Below are 15,699 nucleotides of genomic sequence, written 5' to 3' on the forward strand. Positions count from 1 at the left end.
GGGGCTCTTGTAAATTTCTTCCCCTGCTAAATGTAAAAAAAATACTGACGATGACATGTGAGCGACATGGCCTCACCCTCCCCTCTCCCCACCCTACCCCCGGGAACGCCATTGTGAGCGTCACTGAACTGAATTCGTTTAAATTCAAATAAATAATGCTTCAATCGTTGTTGAACCACCTGACACATTTCGCCAGTGCTGTTGTTTACTTGTATGTGTGTGTGTATGTGTGTATGTGTGTATGTATGTATGTATGTATGTATGTATGTATGTATGTATGTATGTATGTATGTATGTATGTATGTATGTATGTATGTATGTATGTATGTATGTATGTATGTATGTATGTATGTATGTATGCGTGTATGTATGTATGTATGTATGTATGTATGTATGTATGTATGTATGTATGTATGTATGTATGTATGTATGTATGTATGCGTGCTTGAACGGACACATCAATCTGGGGACTTGTGTTTGAATACACACCTAGAAGGGGGGGACAAATTTTTTAATTGGGGGACACCTAGGTGTCCCCCAATTAATGTTTGTCTTAAAAGCCCTAGGGAGCAATAAAGGGTCATTTAATTAATTAATTAAGGCAGTCCTCTAATTGAGGTGTGTATTCAAACAGTGTGTTTTGTGTTTTCTGAAACACAATACACACTAATATTGGTGTATAACATTAAGGAATGGCGCCCTCTTCAATATATGTTGCAGTTGAGGGTGGGTATTCAGATTTACTGGTAATTTGTACAGTTTTTTTGGGTTGACAAAGGGTGCTGGTGGGTGACCTTGTGTGTACCGACGCTGTGGCACTCAAACTACAAAAATGGTCAGGTGAAGGTTAAGTTTTATTTGATCATTTTAGTACCTTTCCAACTGCAAGAAACTGTGGTCATTGTGCATCTCGACTGCACTGCAACCACTGCACTGTCCAATACTGGCTTCGCTATAGATATTGGGGATTGAAGCCCCGTTTAAGTAAACAAGACTCTATCCATACCCACCATTCTAGTTATAAGTATTTTAGTGAAATGTCCTGCACTGGATTAAGCCATGAAAAGCATTATTTCATTCCACCAAATGTGCTCCCACCATTCTTGGTGATGACATTCCCCTTGATACCAAGACAGGAGGAAGGAGCTTGCCATAACCACTGAGAAATTCAGTGCCATGTCATATCCAGCATGAACCAGATTGCACTTTCCCCATGCCCACATGATCCAACCCATGTTAGAAACAGATTGGGACACCACTGAACTTTGTCAAGCATTTGAGATAAGAGAACATGGGGTGATTTAAGCACTCCTGTATCCTTCAAATGTATCCTTAGACTGAGGTATATGGGGCATGAATTTTACATAACTACATAAGCATATGATGAAAAAATATATATATTACATATATATTTATTTATATATATTATTATAATATATATATATATATATATATATATATATATATATATATATATATATATATATATATATATATATATTCCCACAAGGATATAATTGGTATTTACCAGAGACTGACAGAAAGTTCCATTAAGAAATTACAGGTACCTTGCTTTAAAGCTGGCAGGCAAGCGCAATAAGATGTCAACATGATCAAGGATTAAAACATTGTTACATATCAATTATAAGTGGTGCAGTTGAGAAATAATGACAGCTAGGGTGAGAAAGTACATTTATGAATGGTATTATATTGAATGCACCATAATATCTCACTCATTTAACTATTCCTTTTATCTAGTAACAAATGTTTGTGGGTGAGTAGGTGTCAGTTTATGCAGGAGCTGAAGATCTATAATTTAGTATTTCAGTATGCTAAATATACAAGTGCCATTATATAAACTTTGTGAATAACTTCGCATGTGTGAAATGATGCTGTTGGGCAAGCTGATTTCTGAATAATCTGCGGCTGGTCATCAACATTGAGAAAACTTAGCCGTTCCATGCGAAGCTGACTGGTAAGTTACCTTAACTTACAAATACACATGAAGTTATTAGGTGAAAGTCACTCCTATGTTATGAATATCCTTTACTAGAATAGCCTTTAAAGCTTGATAATAACTTTTAAAGTAGCAAAACAATCTGATCAATTGGCTTAAAACCACAGAACTCAGAGTTCGTCACATTTAAGAAAGTCCATATTGTTACCAAATTGTGTCAATAGGATGGTAACTGCATGCCTTCACTACCATACTAAGTTGCCATTGTTCACTGGGGTAATGTTGACTAGGATTCCCCATCTTTTTGGATTATGAGAATACTTGAGGTGGTCAAGCAATGTTTACAGTTTGATATCATTCCCTGTTAAAGTAGCATATAGGGTGTGCCAGCTCTCAGCATTTCCAATGACATTTAGTTTTAAAGTGAATTTTTGTTTTACTTTTTCAAGGCCCAAAATAATGCTTACATGCTGTAGATATTACCTGTATTTTCTTATTTTGCAAAACTTAATTAAGCTGAATGCTACTGTGATTGTGCTTAAATTCATTATCAACATTGGCAGTCTAAGATTGAAAGTAATTAAGGTAACCTTGCATTTTATTTCCAGTGTAGATTACAAATTAATCCATAAGTTTACAATTACCCTCATCCTTATTCTATTTTTTTAAATCTTCATAATTATGGAATTTAAAGAGAGTTAATTCTCCCTTTTCTGATCCCAGTGTCATGCAAGGTATGAGGACTCATCGCATTTTGCAGGAAATGAGCACATAACTGATGGGTAAGTTATATATCTTTTAATTATCCAATATATGTAAGGGTATAGCTCTGCAGTATTCATTTGAACATTTATGTGTACCCTGCTAGCTCTCTCTAATATGAATGCAAAGCCCTGTATATAACCTTTACATAGAGGCATGACTAGTGATTGTCAATATTGAACCTCTGACTATACAGACTCTCCTTCCACTGCCCTCCCGGAACCCCTCATCCAAAAGAGCAAAAACAAGCAGGGTTTCCCTATTAAGTGCAAATTGCAAATCATGCAGCTTTGCTCAATATCTATACTCTCTGTCACAAGACTATGAAGAATGTCAATGTGGTATCCTTCCATCACTTATGGCCAGTCATATCAGAAGTATGAAAATAAACAGGCATTTTGGAATAATAATAATAATAATAATAATAATAAATGAGACTTATACAGCGCCAAATCAGTAAACAAAAGTCAATGCTCAAAGCGCTTTACAAAGAACAAGTGAAAGAATGGGTCTTAAGTAGACTTTTGAAAGTAGAAAGTTTATAGCATGTTCCAATGTTCGAATGTGATCTGGTAACTTGCCCCAGAGATAAGACCCAGAGTATTAGAAGCATCTGTAACCATAGTTCTTCAATCATGGTTTTGGAACAGTTAAATACAGTTTGTTGGAGGAAAGAAGTGTGAGAGTTGGAAAATATGGCAAGAGAAGTTGTGACAGGTACACAGGCTGTTCCAGATGATGAGCACAAAAGGTGAGAAGAAGTAGTTTATACTGAATTCTGTAGCCGATAATGAAGTTACTCCAGAAGTGGGGTGGTTCGGCAATTGATTTTTTTACTAATACACTTTCAGCTTCCCCAAATTCCCTTCAACTGCAAAAAGAAACACTAAGGTATTTTTTGGGGAATTTCATCCTGGAGGATTTACTTCATAAATTGAATATTCACTATAAAATATATTCAGCATATATATATAGATTTACCATATAAATTCAATATTTAAATTCCAGATATGCAATGCACAGTCAGTATGGTAGCATGCACATTGAACCATCTGGATTTGTACTTTACTTATTCATTATAATATATCATTATTTTTATCCTCTTTGATTACTTTTTAGGATTGTATATTTAATATACAATTCACACACTTCATACTCTAACAAGTCCAACTACTAATGAGATTGTAACTTTGTTAACTACTCTAGTACTCTGTAAAATGTTACAAAGTGATGACATCAAAGCGATTGTCACCCAAAGATGTAAAGTCTAAACGAACCCCATTCCCGACCCCCCCCCCTTCCTAACACACAAACACACACAAATCATGTGTTGATAACTTTTATGATGTCTGTTTTAATTATCATGCTCTAATTACTAATTTAATAGATATGATTACTCTTAAACCCAAACTAAGGTGACTATTTTGTATACCTGAGGTAAAACCCCTACGGGAGCTTAAAAGTGCCATTAAAATAAGAAAAGCTTTGCCCCATAAGTAAACCTTTTCAGTAAATTGTTTAGATCTCAAGATGATATCTTATCAAATATGAGAAAAATGTTGGATTGCTCAGTTGCTTTCACTCCACAATTTACTATTCTTCTGCAAAATGTATATTCTTCAATTCATGCCAACTGAGCAATTGAACAATATTCTGGAAAATATTTAACTGACAACTTATCTAGTCATAAGGTGATGTGGAAGATTTAGAGTTACCATGTTAATATAACACAACATTTTGACAAAATATTGAACCTTGGTTGAGATACCAAGTTACGCTAACTTGAAATCTCCGTAAAATTTGTTGAAACGATGAGTTGCCATGTTACACCTAACTCGTCATCTCGACAAAATTTTGATTTTTGGCGAGATACCAAGTTAAGCTAGCTTGACATCTCATTACATTTTTTGGATTCGAGACAAAACATGACCAAATGATAAGTCACCTTTGCTAAAATGAATCCTACATTGTAACATGTAAAATTGTAAAATATATCTAAAGACCAAAAAGTTTGTGATAACTTTGCCTCTCTCTCCCTCCCTCCCCATCCAGATGCCATTGTATTGTGCTATTGTACAGTTGTTCGGTACTAAGCATTTACTGTCAGTTTGTTGTAAGCGCTAGATAGAAAAATTCAGGAATGAGCTCCATACAGTATTAATGAAAGCAATGTTAACCTTTTGTCTGCACACTTAAAGACATATACAACATGAACCCTATACCTTTTCTTCGTCATTATGTCTTATCACAGGACCCACGAAGGTTATTCCCCAACACCAAACCCACCTCTACCCTCCCCCTCCCCCCCCCCAGCCTCCCCTCCTACAGTCCCAAACTTTCTTGATGACGTAATTATATTTCTTATTTGAAATGGGAATTGACTATAGTACCGGTAATAAACTACTATGTGAATTTAACATCGAAAGAGAAAACTTCAATAGCACATGTAAGTAATGAAACAAGGTACCGTATTCAAGTTTGAATGTAATATGTCACACATGAGTGGATATACTAACAATCATTACATGATAATTAACAACCCTGGTAAACACCCGAGTTGGTATACTTTCTTTTCATGTAAGTAATGAAACAAGGTACCGTATTTCAAGTTTGAATGTAATATAATGTCACACATGAGTGGATATACTAACAATCATTACATGAGAATTAACAACCCTGGTAAACACCCGAGTTGGTATTCTTTCTTTTCATGTAAGTAATGAAACAAGGTTCCGTATTCAAGTTTGAATGTATATATAATGTCACACATGAGTGGATATTCTAACAATCATTACATGAGAATTAACAACCCTGGTAAACACCCGAGTTGGTATACTTTCTTTTCATGTAAGTAATGAAACAAGGTACCGTATTTCAAGTTTGAATGTAATATAATGTCACACATGAGTGGATATACTAACAATCATTACATGAGAATTAACAACCCTGGTAAACACCCGAGTTGGTATACTTTCTTTTCATGTAAGTAATGAAACAAGGTTCCGTATTCAAGTTTGAATGTATATATAATGTCACACATGAGTGGATATACTAACAATCATTACATGAGAATTAACAACCCTGGTAAACACCCGAGTTGGTAACCTTTCTTTCCACGCTTCCGAAAAGCACTCTTACTGACAGTTTGAGCAGTATCAATGTAATATGCTTCTGTCAGATTAGGAACGGTTAGGAACTGTTCATATATACTGTCAGTATAGGTCAGCTTTGACGCATGATATGAGAGAATAGTATAGAGAAGTGGTACTATAGCATTGGTTATAGGCATCCTGCAGGTGGGACCAAAAGTTCCTTCTATAAGTATTAAGTTGTTACATATCACGCTTCAGAGCACTTGAACTGAGAGTATATGGCAGCAACTACATTACAATAAAATGTTGTTAACTTGAATACCACGAACCCTTCTAATTATTTGTAAGAGAATCTTTTAGCATTCTGATTCCAGGCCATGTAACTTTAGTCAATGTTGTGAACACTTTAATGTGCTACATAAGGTGCAAGCTACTTCCATTCAAATATAGTACGCATTACGTGTGTTAATTAGATATGCAACTTCATTACTTCTAATTCTAACATATTTCAATTATTCTTAGAGTCATAAGGGGAAGGATATGGTTTTCTTTGGAATTGAACAAAGCAACATTTGACTGGCTCTTGAACAATTTACATTAAAGTTACCACCTCATGGGCCTGTACGGAATAACATACTTTTAAACGTTTTCAAACTATATGACTATGGAGACGTTCATTGGTACTTTACTATCCTTGTTTAATATCAATGAAATATTCACAATTGAACAAAGCCTCCAAAGTTAAATCAGTAAATCAAAATAAATTTAGTACTCCCACATTATACTTTACACCAAGAATTATGTAAAATGTGCACATATTTGAGCTCAGACATAGAAATAAACTTGAGTTGCAACTTCAAATAGTAACGAACAAGGACTCCAAAGTTATATCAGTACTCCACAATAAAAATCAGTACCCCCACATGGTACTGTATACCAATAATTATGTAAGGTTTGCTAGTTTCTTGTCTGAAAAATTAGGTAAAAGTTGGAAATTGTTAATTCAAAGATTTGTTTTCTTTAAAAAGAACATATTTGAGCCCGGACATAGAAATAAACTTGAGTTGAAACTTCAAATAGTAACAAACAATGACTCCAAAGTTAAAACAGTACTTCACAATAAAAATCAGTACCCCCACATTGTACTGTATACCACAACTTATGTAAGGTTTGCTAGTTTTTTGTCTGAAAAATTAGGTAAAAGTTGGAAAAATATTAGTTCAAAGATTTGTTTTCTCTAAAAAGTACATATTTGAGCTCAGAAATATAAATTAATTAATTAAAATGAGGTAAAAGTTGGACATTTTTAAGGGTGCATCAAAGTATAAAAAGTTTTCACAAAATGATCTCTGACTTGCCTATTTTTTCTCTCTCAGTACTAATTACATTTACGTCTTAAAGATATATTTAAAATCTAGCTTCATGCAATAGTGGCAAATGTTTCAATAGTTTCTCTGAAAATTTGAACTCAAAACCTTAAACCATTGCTTACTTATACTAATTCTGCACAATAAAAAACAATAAACTACATAAGGAGTACAGAGAAATTAGTGTGCAGGACAAAGTGACTTCAACATAAGACTAAAGAACTTTTTGCTTTCTTTTTCTATTTATTTCAATGATTTACAATTCATTAATCTGTACAAATTCAAATTCATTAATCTGTACAAATTCATTAATCTGTACAAATTCATTAATCTGTACAAATTCAAATTCTTTAATCCGTACAAATTCATTAATCTGTACAAATTCAAATTCATTAATCTGTACAAATTCAAATTCATTAATCTGAACAAATTCATTAATCTGTACAAATTCAAATTCTTTAATCCGTACAAATTCATTAATCTGTACAAATTCATTAATCTGAACAAATTTAAATTCATATTAGAATTGCATTTATTGCATCATTATTGAAATAATTAGTAAACAAAAACACAGAAACCCTGAGAACAGACCCTGAGAATTAACAGAAATACACATAAATATCCCAATGCATAACGAAAATTGGCAATATATGATCTACAATCAAAGAAAACCCTTTCCCCCACAATTGACACATAACATAACAAAAATTGACCCCTAATTAAAAGTTAATTACACAAAAGACAAAACTAACAGAAAATTATAACTGGGATGTAATGTGATTGGAAGTATTACAGCACATGACAGCATATAAACAGGTAAAGTGCCTGTATGCATACTTTAATGTGCTGTTAGACTACGTTTAGAAAGCTAAGAGGCAGTGAGGTAGCGGTTGGTTAGTTAAAACAAATTTAACTAGGTTAATAAAGCTTAACTCATTTACAAACTATTTACAAAGTTATGATGGCTGACAGTGGCTACACATCTCAGTAAAGTATATTCCCTTCCTGTCTTCTCCCTCCTCACTGTTGTCCTATATCAGTTTACCTATCAATCAACTATTCAGTAACGAGGGTAGGTAAACCTACATAGGACAAAGAGACAGAAAAGGAATACATATCACTGAAAGTTGTAATTTAAGAAGAAGAAAAAAAAAAATCTAAACTACTGGTAGGGAGGTGATCTCCACAGCAACAAGACTGGTGTATTTACAAGCCGTGTTAGTTTTAGCTTTGTACATGCAGGGACAGGGGGAAGCGTTTGCATTTACAGCAAACAATATAATGAGAAAAAAATAGAAAGGTAGAAGGTACATTGACAACAACAAATTCAATGAAAAGAAAAAATCTACACTACTGGTAGGGAGGTGGTCTCCACGGCAACTAGATGGTGTATTTACAAGCCGTGTTAGGTTTAGCTTTGTACATGCAGGGACAGGGGGACGCTTTTGTATTAACAGCAAACAATGTCATGAGAAAATCAGTACAGAGGCAACTAATATTTACAGCAACTAAGATAAAAAAGGAAGAACCATTAAAAGACAAGTACTGAACAATACCAGGACAAGGACTAGACAATATCAGGACAAGGAATAGACAATACCAGGACAAGATAAGGACTGGACAATACCAGGACAAAGACTAAACAATACCAGGACAAGACAATACCAGGATAAGAAAATACTAGGACAAGGACTAGACTATAACAGGACTAGATGATACCAGGACAGTACAAGGACTGGACAATACCAAGACACAACCTTTGTCTTGGTATTGTTCGGTCTGTTTGTCCATTGAACTGGTATGATCTATTCTGGATCTATTATGAGCATGAAATGTGAGTAGGAGTATTTTGAACTTTCCTCAAAAATCAATAGGAAGCCAGTGCAGATCCTTTATGAGGGGGGTGGTATGACATCTTTTCTTTGCTCATTTGACTATTTGTGCTGCAGTATTTGAAGTTTCTGAATTTGGAACTCAGGATTCCAAATAAAAGAGAATTTAATGGTAGTTAGTATAGGCCCCAAATTATAGCAGGCTATAATTGCTAGAAGTTTTCAAAAACTACTCTCCAGGGGGTCTCTACTCTCGAAATTGTTCTTAGACATTTTTATGGAACGCACAAGATGACTGAATGAAGCAGTGAGGAATATTTCCTCAAAGCTTAATACTTTTGACCAAAAGTGACCATATTTGTATATCTAGCTTATTTGGGGCCGAAACAGCATAACTTTAAGTAATCTAGTTTGAAGTAACAAATGTACAAGAACTTCACATGATCTCTGATCAATGTACTTCCTCATTGGACCAATGTTTCATAATTTCCAATTAGCGGATCAACAGACATTTTCAACATGCTTATTGAAAGATGGATGCGCATCGAAAAAGGCACCAAGGTTCCTTACTGTAGAAGATACAAGTACAGACTCATTACCCACAGAAAGTAGAGGGTAGTTTTGTCTAACGACAGAAAATTTTGAATGAAATACAATAAAACTCAGTTCTATCACAATTCAATTTAAGATAATTAGAAGTAAACCAGCTATGAAGGTCTCTGATGCATCTTTCCATTATGCTGAAATCATTTTGTAAGTTGTCAAATGTTATGAAAGGCAAGAAACACCTGGGTATGGTCAGCAGAATGATGAAACTCACGTATAATATCACTTAGTTCAGCAAGATTCAAGGAAAAAAGTACTGGTCCAAGTACTGAGCCTTGTGGTACACCACAATCAAATTTATGAGATGCGGAAATAACATTTCCAAGTTGCACATGTTGATGACGATCAGAGAGATAAGACTGAAACCATCACAAGGCAGATCCTGTTATCCTGTACTTGAATGAGGCTTACTCAATAAAATATGATGATTCAACAGTATCAAATACTGATGAAAGATCCAATAGAACCAAAAGAACCTGTCGGTTTTTATCAAGCTCCAATGTAAGAAAGTTGTGGACTGCATTAAGGGCCATCTCAGTGCTATGGCCAGACTTATAAGCAGATTGATATGGTTTGAGTAGATCTTCCTGAATGAGGTAGTCCATTAAGTGTGATAAAACAACCTTTTCTTAAATTTTAGATACAAATCCCATGTTGGAAATAGGACAATCATTACGTTAGCAGTTTCTTTCTTAGTAATTTTTCTTTAACACAGTAGCAGGAATCAAATGGGCAACTTTGAAAGAGTCTGGGACAGTTCTTATTGCCATAGAATGATAAATAATATGTGTAATTGAAGAATGCAGCACAGTTCAGCAATCCTTATCTTACTATGTTGGCAATGGATCAAGTAAACATGACTTGGATGGTAAATTCAAAATAAATTTTCTATTACAACAAAGTCCTCAGAAACCTGAGGTTAAGAGTCAAGTAGAGTGCCAGAAGATGGTGTAACAGAACATATTAACGATGAATGCTGGCTCTGAATATTTACTGATGCACAAAGTTCAGCAATCTTGTTGTAAAAATAACAGGACAATCTTGTTGACAGCTCAGTCTCACAAGAATAGTCTGGTAGTATCAATGTTTTCCATTTGTGAGAAAATCCTTGGAAAAGCTTCAGTGACCCTTAAAAGAATAGTATTTCCTATTTGCCTCATAAATATTTAATATTTTCTATAGGGTTTGCTTGTAACCAGTGGTAGCATGTTCAAAATGCTGTAGATGTCAGGCAGTCCTTGTCCCAGTCCAACCTCCATTGCAGCATAGGTCATTCGCTGGTTGAGTTTTTGCTGGACGTGATGTTAGCTGATGTCTGTGGCTTTGGACCCTTGCTACAAGCCAAGCAAACCAAGATCAATTGAAAAGAGAGACCTTTGTAATTTTTTCAACTTGATGAAAGCTGAGAGGAAAAGAAAAACAGCTACTGATTAGTTCATTAAGCATGAGGCTAGTCTAAGGAATTATATCAGCAGTAATTACTAATTACAGGGCAAAGAGAAAGAAAAAGAACATTCTCTTATCAGAGTCACTGTTTATAGCCTATAGCATGCTAGCCTTGCTACACCTTGGCTAATACTTTCTAGGCCTGGGCCTAGGCTACATAGAGCTGGACTTTAGGCCATCCTTTGTAACTAAACATACTGAAAATAACTCTAACAACGACGGAATAAAAGGAAGGAATCAGATATCTGAATAAGTCGAAACACTTAACATATTCCAATATAGACAAGGCTATGAATGAGCTAGACCACCTGGAAGGAGGATTTATCTCGTGGTTTTTCTAGACCAGAATTTCATAAGGAATAAGAATAGCTTGGGTAAAAAGCCCAAATCCTGAATGCACGCCCCAAAAGGGGGTTTCCTAGGAGGGGTCGATTTTTTTAACGAAAAATGCCAGAGGTTTCATTTACACACAAAATAGGATAAAATGTGGTTTTTCTAGACCCTAATTTCATAACGAATAAGAATATCTTGGGTTAAAAGCCCAAAACATGAATGCAACCCACCCCCCCGAAAAGGTTTTTTTCTGGGGGGTCTATTGTTTTAAGGAAAAAATACCATAAGTTAAATTTACACAAAAATAAGATAAGAGAAACTATTATCCTCAAGATTTAAACCCAGTTGGTTAATTAAGCCTTATATATTGGATGTGGTAACACTGGTGGTGGGGGGTATTACGGGTTCTCTAAAGTATCCCTATTTAACCCTTACTGCACTGGGGGGAGCATTATGAAATTTTTGCCACAAATTTTGAACTGTTTGAGATATGAACTAGATTCTTTCATGACTTTTCCCCCACTTCTTGCACACATTTTAACACCACTTTGGTCCATATAGGGCCCCTGTAGGTTAAGTTATGTACCAATTTGTGATGACCCACAGAAATGTTTGCAATTTTTACATTGACTTGTGTTCAAAAACGTTAGTTTAAATAGGTTACAAATACTCAAACTTTTACCCTTTATGATATGTAGCAATGCCACATGTTCCTCAAGCTCTGAGGATGCAAAAGTTGTATTAGATAACAACACATGTAGGCACATATCGCAAGGTCTTCAGAATGAGCGACATTGATCTAACACCAGCACAGAAGACATCACTTATTGGCATTCATGCCCTCACAGGCAACGACTACAACTCTTCCTTTTTTTTGAAAAGGAAAAAGGAACTTGCTATATAGCATAAAGAGTAGGAGTGTCAAAGAAGGTTTAAATTTTTGAGGTTAATAAGATTTTGTTTTATCGTATTGTGTGTAAATGTAACTCATGGTATTTTTTCCTTAAAAAATGCCCCGGCCCAGATAACATCATGCTAGCGGTCCACCGGCGGCCCGCTAGCTGCACCACTGGCGGTCCACCGGCGGGGAAAGCCGGCGGAACGCCAGAGATTTGGCCGGCTTTAATCCGGCGGTCCGCCGGCGACTACGCCAGAAGACCGCCGGAGAAACGCCAGTGTACCGCCGGTATACCGCCAGTGTTCCACAAGCAGACCGCCGAAGAAACGCCAGCGTACCGCCCGTGTACCGCCAGTGTTCCACCAGTAAACGGACAAAGAAACGCCGGCGTTCCGCCGGTGTACAGCCAGTGTTCCACCGGCAGACCGCCGAAGAAACTCCAGCGTACCGCCGGTGTTCCACCAGTAGACCGCCAAAGAAACGCCAGCGTACCGCCGAATAAACGCCAGCGTACCGCTGGTGTACTGCCAGTGTTCCACCAGCAGACCGCCGAAGAAACGCCTGTGTACCGCCGGTGTACTACCAGCAGACTGCCGGAGAAACGCAAGCTTACCACGGGAGTACCGCCAGTGTTCCGCTGAATTTCTGTCAGAGAGAGCCACTGGCTATCCGCTAGCTAATATCCAGTGTACTGGCGACCTGCTAGCCCAAATCTGGTATTCCGCCAGCAACCCACTAGGCAGAGATCTTCACATCAATTGCTAACCAAATATCTGTGTTCCGGCAGGAAACTGTCCGTCAAATATCTGGTTTCGTCCCAGCACATTGTCAAGGGAAAGCCAGCATGAGTGCCAGCTTGTTTGGGGTGTACTACAGTACTAGAACAGAACTATTGGTCTACCTGCAGATTTTACTGAATTACACATGCGGTTACATATGAAGAAATAATGACTAACACAGTGAAATTAGTTGCTACCTTTTTATTACGCCTATAAATTACAAAGCGAGAAAATGAGTTCCAGCGTTAAATATTCCAACAGCACTAAAGAAATTCACTCGTCAACTGATTGTGGTGTAGTCCGAGATTATCGCCCTCCCTCACAACCAGATGCACCCTTCAGAAATCTCACCACCGCCGCCTGAATATCAGATGAATTCGATTGTGCAGTTCCTCCGTACAGCTTCTGTTAATACGAAACACATTACAAAAAACATTACATAAAAGATTGCATTCTACACAAGCAATAAAATGAAGCCAATAATTGGTTACCCGATACTCATAGCTTGAACAGTTACAACTTTTCATGTTCCACAACCGTGCATCAGTTACTTCTGTACTGTGCTCGTAACACAGTAACATGTGTTACAGGTGGCACGTGGCAAGTTTTTTCTAATTGCAAATTTAAAAAAATAATAATAATTTAAAATTTAAAACATTAATAAAATTAAATTTAAAATTTTTTAAAATTACTGCAAATTTTCACCTGTCTGACTCTTAGTTCAACGTGTCACAGCTTTCTGATAATTACTGTGCCAACTGTAACACTAGCTATGAGTATCGGCTGGGGTCCCATATTATGATCACAATTGGTTAAGCTACATTATTCACATTTTCACACATTTACCTTTTTTCCGTGATAAACGAAATATTTCCTTTGCCTTCACCTTCTTTCATTTTATACTGAACACATGCATTACTGTTGCAAATCCAGGTCCCATCAATTGGGAAATTGGATGATAGAAAGTGACAATGAACTGGTCAATAAAGTCATATGGTGAATAAACTTTAAAATCAATGCTGAATGCTGCTTTACAACTGCATCTGAAACAACACATCTTACATCAACATATATTTGTAGTAAATTTTTTAAATGACCAGAATTCAATGTAAATTAAAGCAAGAATTCTCGTTGATGGGATGTTGCATTGAAAAGTTGGCCGATCCATGAGTCAAATGCACAACCCCCTCCCCACAACTCAAGATTCTCTTCACTGCTGCTGTAAACAAAAATGACACATATAAACTCACTTTCAAGTATGTATTTCATACATGTAGCTTCGCAAAGGCTGTTTTCCCAGTGGTACACATGTGTCCAGTTCAGTGTGGTAGCAACTGCATTTGCCAATACATCTCTCACGATTCTTTTAACGCACTCCTTCAATGTGTTGCCAACAAGAATTGATAGTCTTTTCATCTTGAAACAACAAAAAGAAAGAAAAGTTAATCAGAAACCATTACAATAATTATAATACAAACAGAAATATTCAAGTAATTCTATTTCATCCCACACTTTGGCATCTTTTGCTAATTTCTTATCAATATTTTAAGAGGAACTAGCAATGCAGTGCTGCAATGTTCCTTGAACTGGGTCCAGTCAAAAACAAGATTGATTTAACAGCCCACTTTTGTAGAATGCACCGCAAGGTAAAATCATTTCTGGCCAAACTCTTGTTACCTAAATGCTTTCATATCTGTTACTACCTTAGAGTTTTAATTGTCCCCCATGAAAAGGAAATTAGCCCCTCAGGAAATATTTTCATTTTGTACAGACCACTGACACAATAAAACCTGACTTGGCTACAAATTTATAATGATTAACTAACATTACTCTGGAAAACTGTTTTCTGATTACTTCCCTTACACTTTTAAACTGACACACCAAATATCTTTCCAAAGCCTTGTTTGTTTCAATAGAGTCATCCAGGTAATTAAATTCCTCCAAAGATCCCACAGGAATAGTAATGCGCTGGCTTCTAACTTAGTTCCTGAAAATCCTGATCTGGAAAAATTGATAAATTGTGATTAAATCTGCTGACCCCATCTTCCTCAAAAAACAACAACAACAACAGCATACTTTGGTGTTTCCATACTTCAAATTAAAGTCAACAGTAAATAAGTTCACAACAACATATTGTGCAGGAGAGGAATGGCTATCTGTCGCTCCTTTATATACTTAGAATCCTTTCATTATTAACTTCAACTGTGTCATCGTGCAGCTCAAAGTTGTTATCATTATTGCATGTTTCTTGTAAAATAGCGATTTGTATTCACCTCATTTTGTATTTTCCTTGTTTAGTTCGCCCAGGGATTTCACATAAGTCATTTTTTTTCCTGTAAATCTACTGCAAAAAAAGAACCAAAAACCAAAACCTAGAGCTCTTCATTCTGTATTCATTACTTACAATCGGCATCACTCCTTCAATTAAAATGTTTTTTTTTTTGGAGAACTTCCTATGTACATTGTCCTTATATAAGGTCAAATTTACATCATCAAATACAGACATATCATTTGATTTGTTACTTTGTCTGCAGAGATTTCTAAACATAATAAAGACTGGTAATTACCCTCCTGCTTGCCCAAAGTTGTATCTACTTTCATTGCCATTAAATTCACCTGGGAATACA

The 15,699-nt window shown here is 36.0% G+C and overlaps 2 long non-coding RNA genes across 3 annotated transcripts in view; one reads left to right on the forward strand and one right to left on the reverse strand.

Annotated features, from left to right (window-relative positions):
- Positions 1–217: 217 nt before the first annotated feature.
- Positions 218–15,699, forward strand: part of LOC139954885 (uncharacterized) — a 72,055-nt gene continuing 56,573 nt past the window's right edge. The window contains exon 1 of one of the 2 annotated variants that reach the window (XR_011788225.1): positions 218–3,470. This is a non-coding gene — a long non-coding RNA (uncharacterized lncRNA). The remainder of the gene's footprint in view (positions 3,471–15,699) is intronic. The other variant, XR_011788226.1, reaches the window with a different exon arrangement.
- Positions 3,467–15,314, reverse strand: LOC139954884 (uncharacterized). Its single transcript, XR_011788224.1, has 4 exons — positions 14,936–15,314; positions 14,323–14,488; positions 13,270–13,477; positions 3,467–11,018 (listed from the first exon to the last, which is right to left on the reverse strand). It is a non-coding gene; the product is annotated as an uncharacterized lncRNA (long non-coding RNA).

The sequence above is a fragment of the Apostichopus japonicus genome, chromosome 17, assembly GCF_037975245.1.
Source record: "Apostichopus japonicus isolate 1M-3 chromosome 17, ASM3797524v1, whole genome shotgun sequence".
NCBI lineage: Eukaryota > Metazoa > Echinodermata > Holothuroidea > Aspidochirotida > Stichopodidae > Apostichopus > Apostichopus japonicus.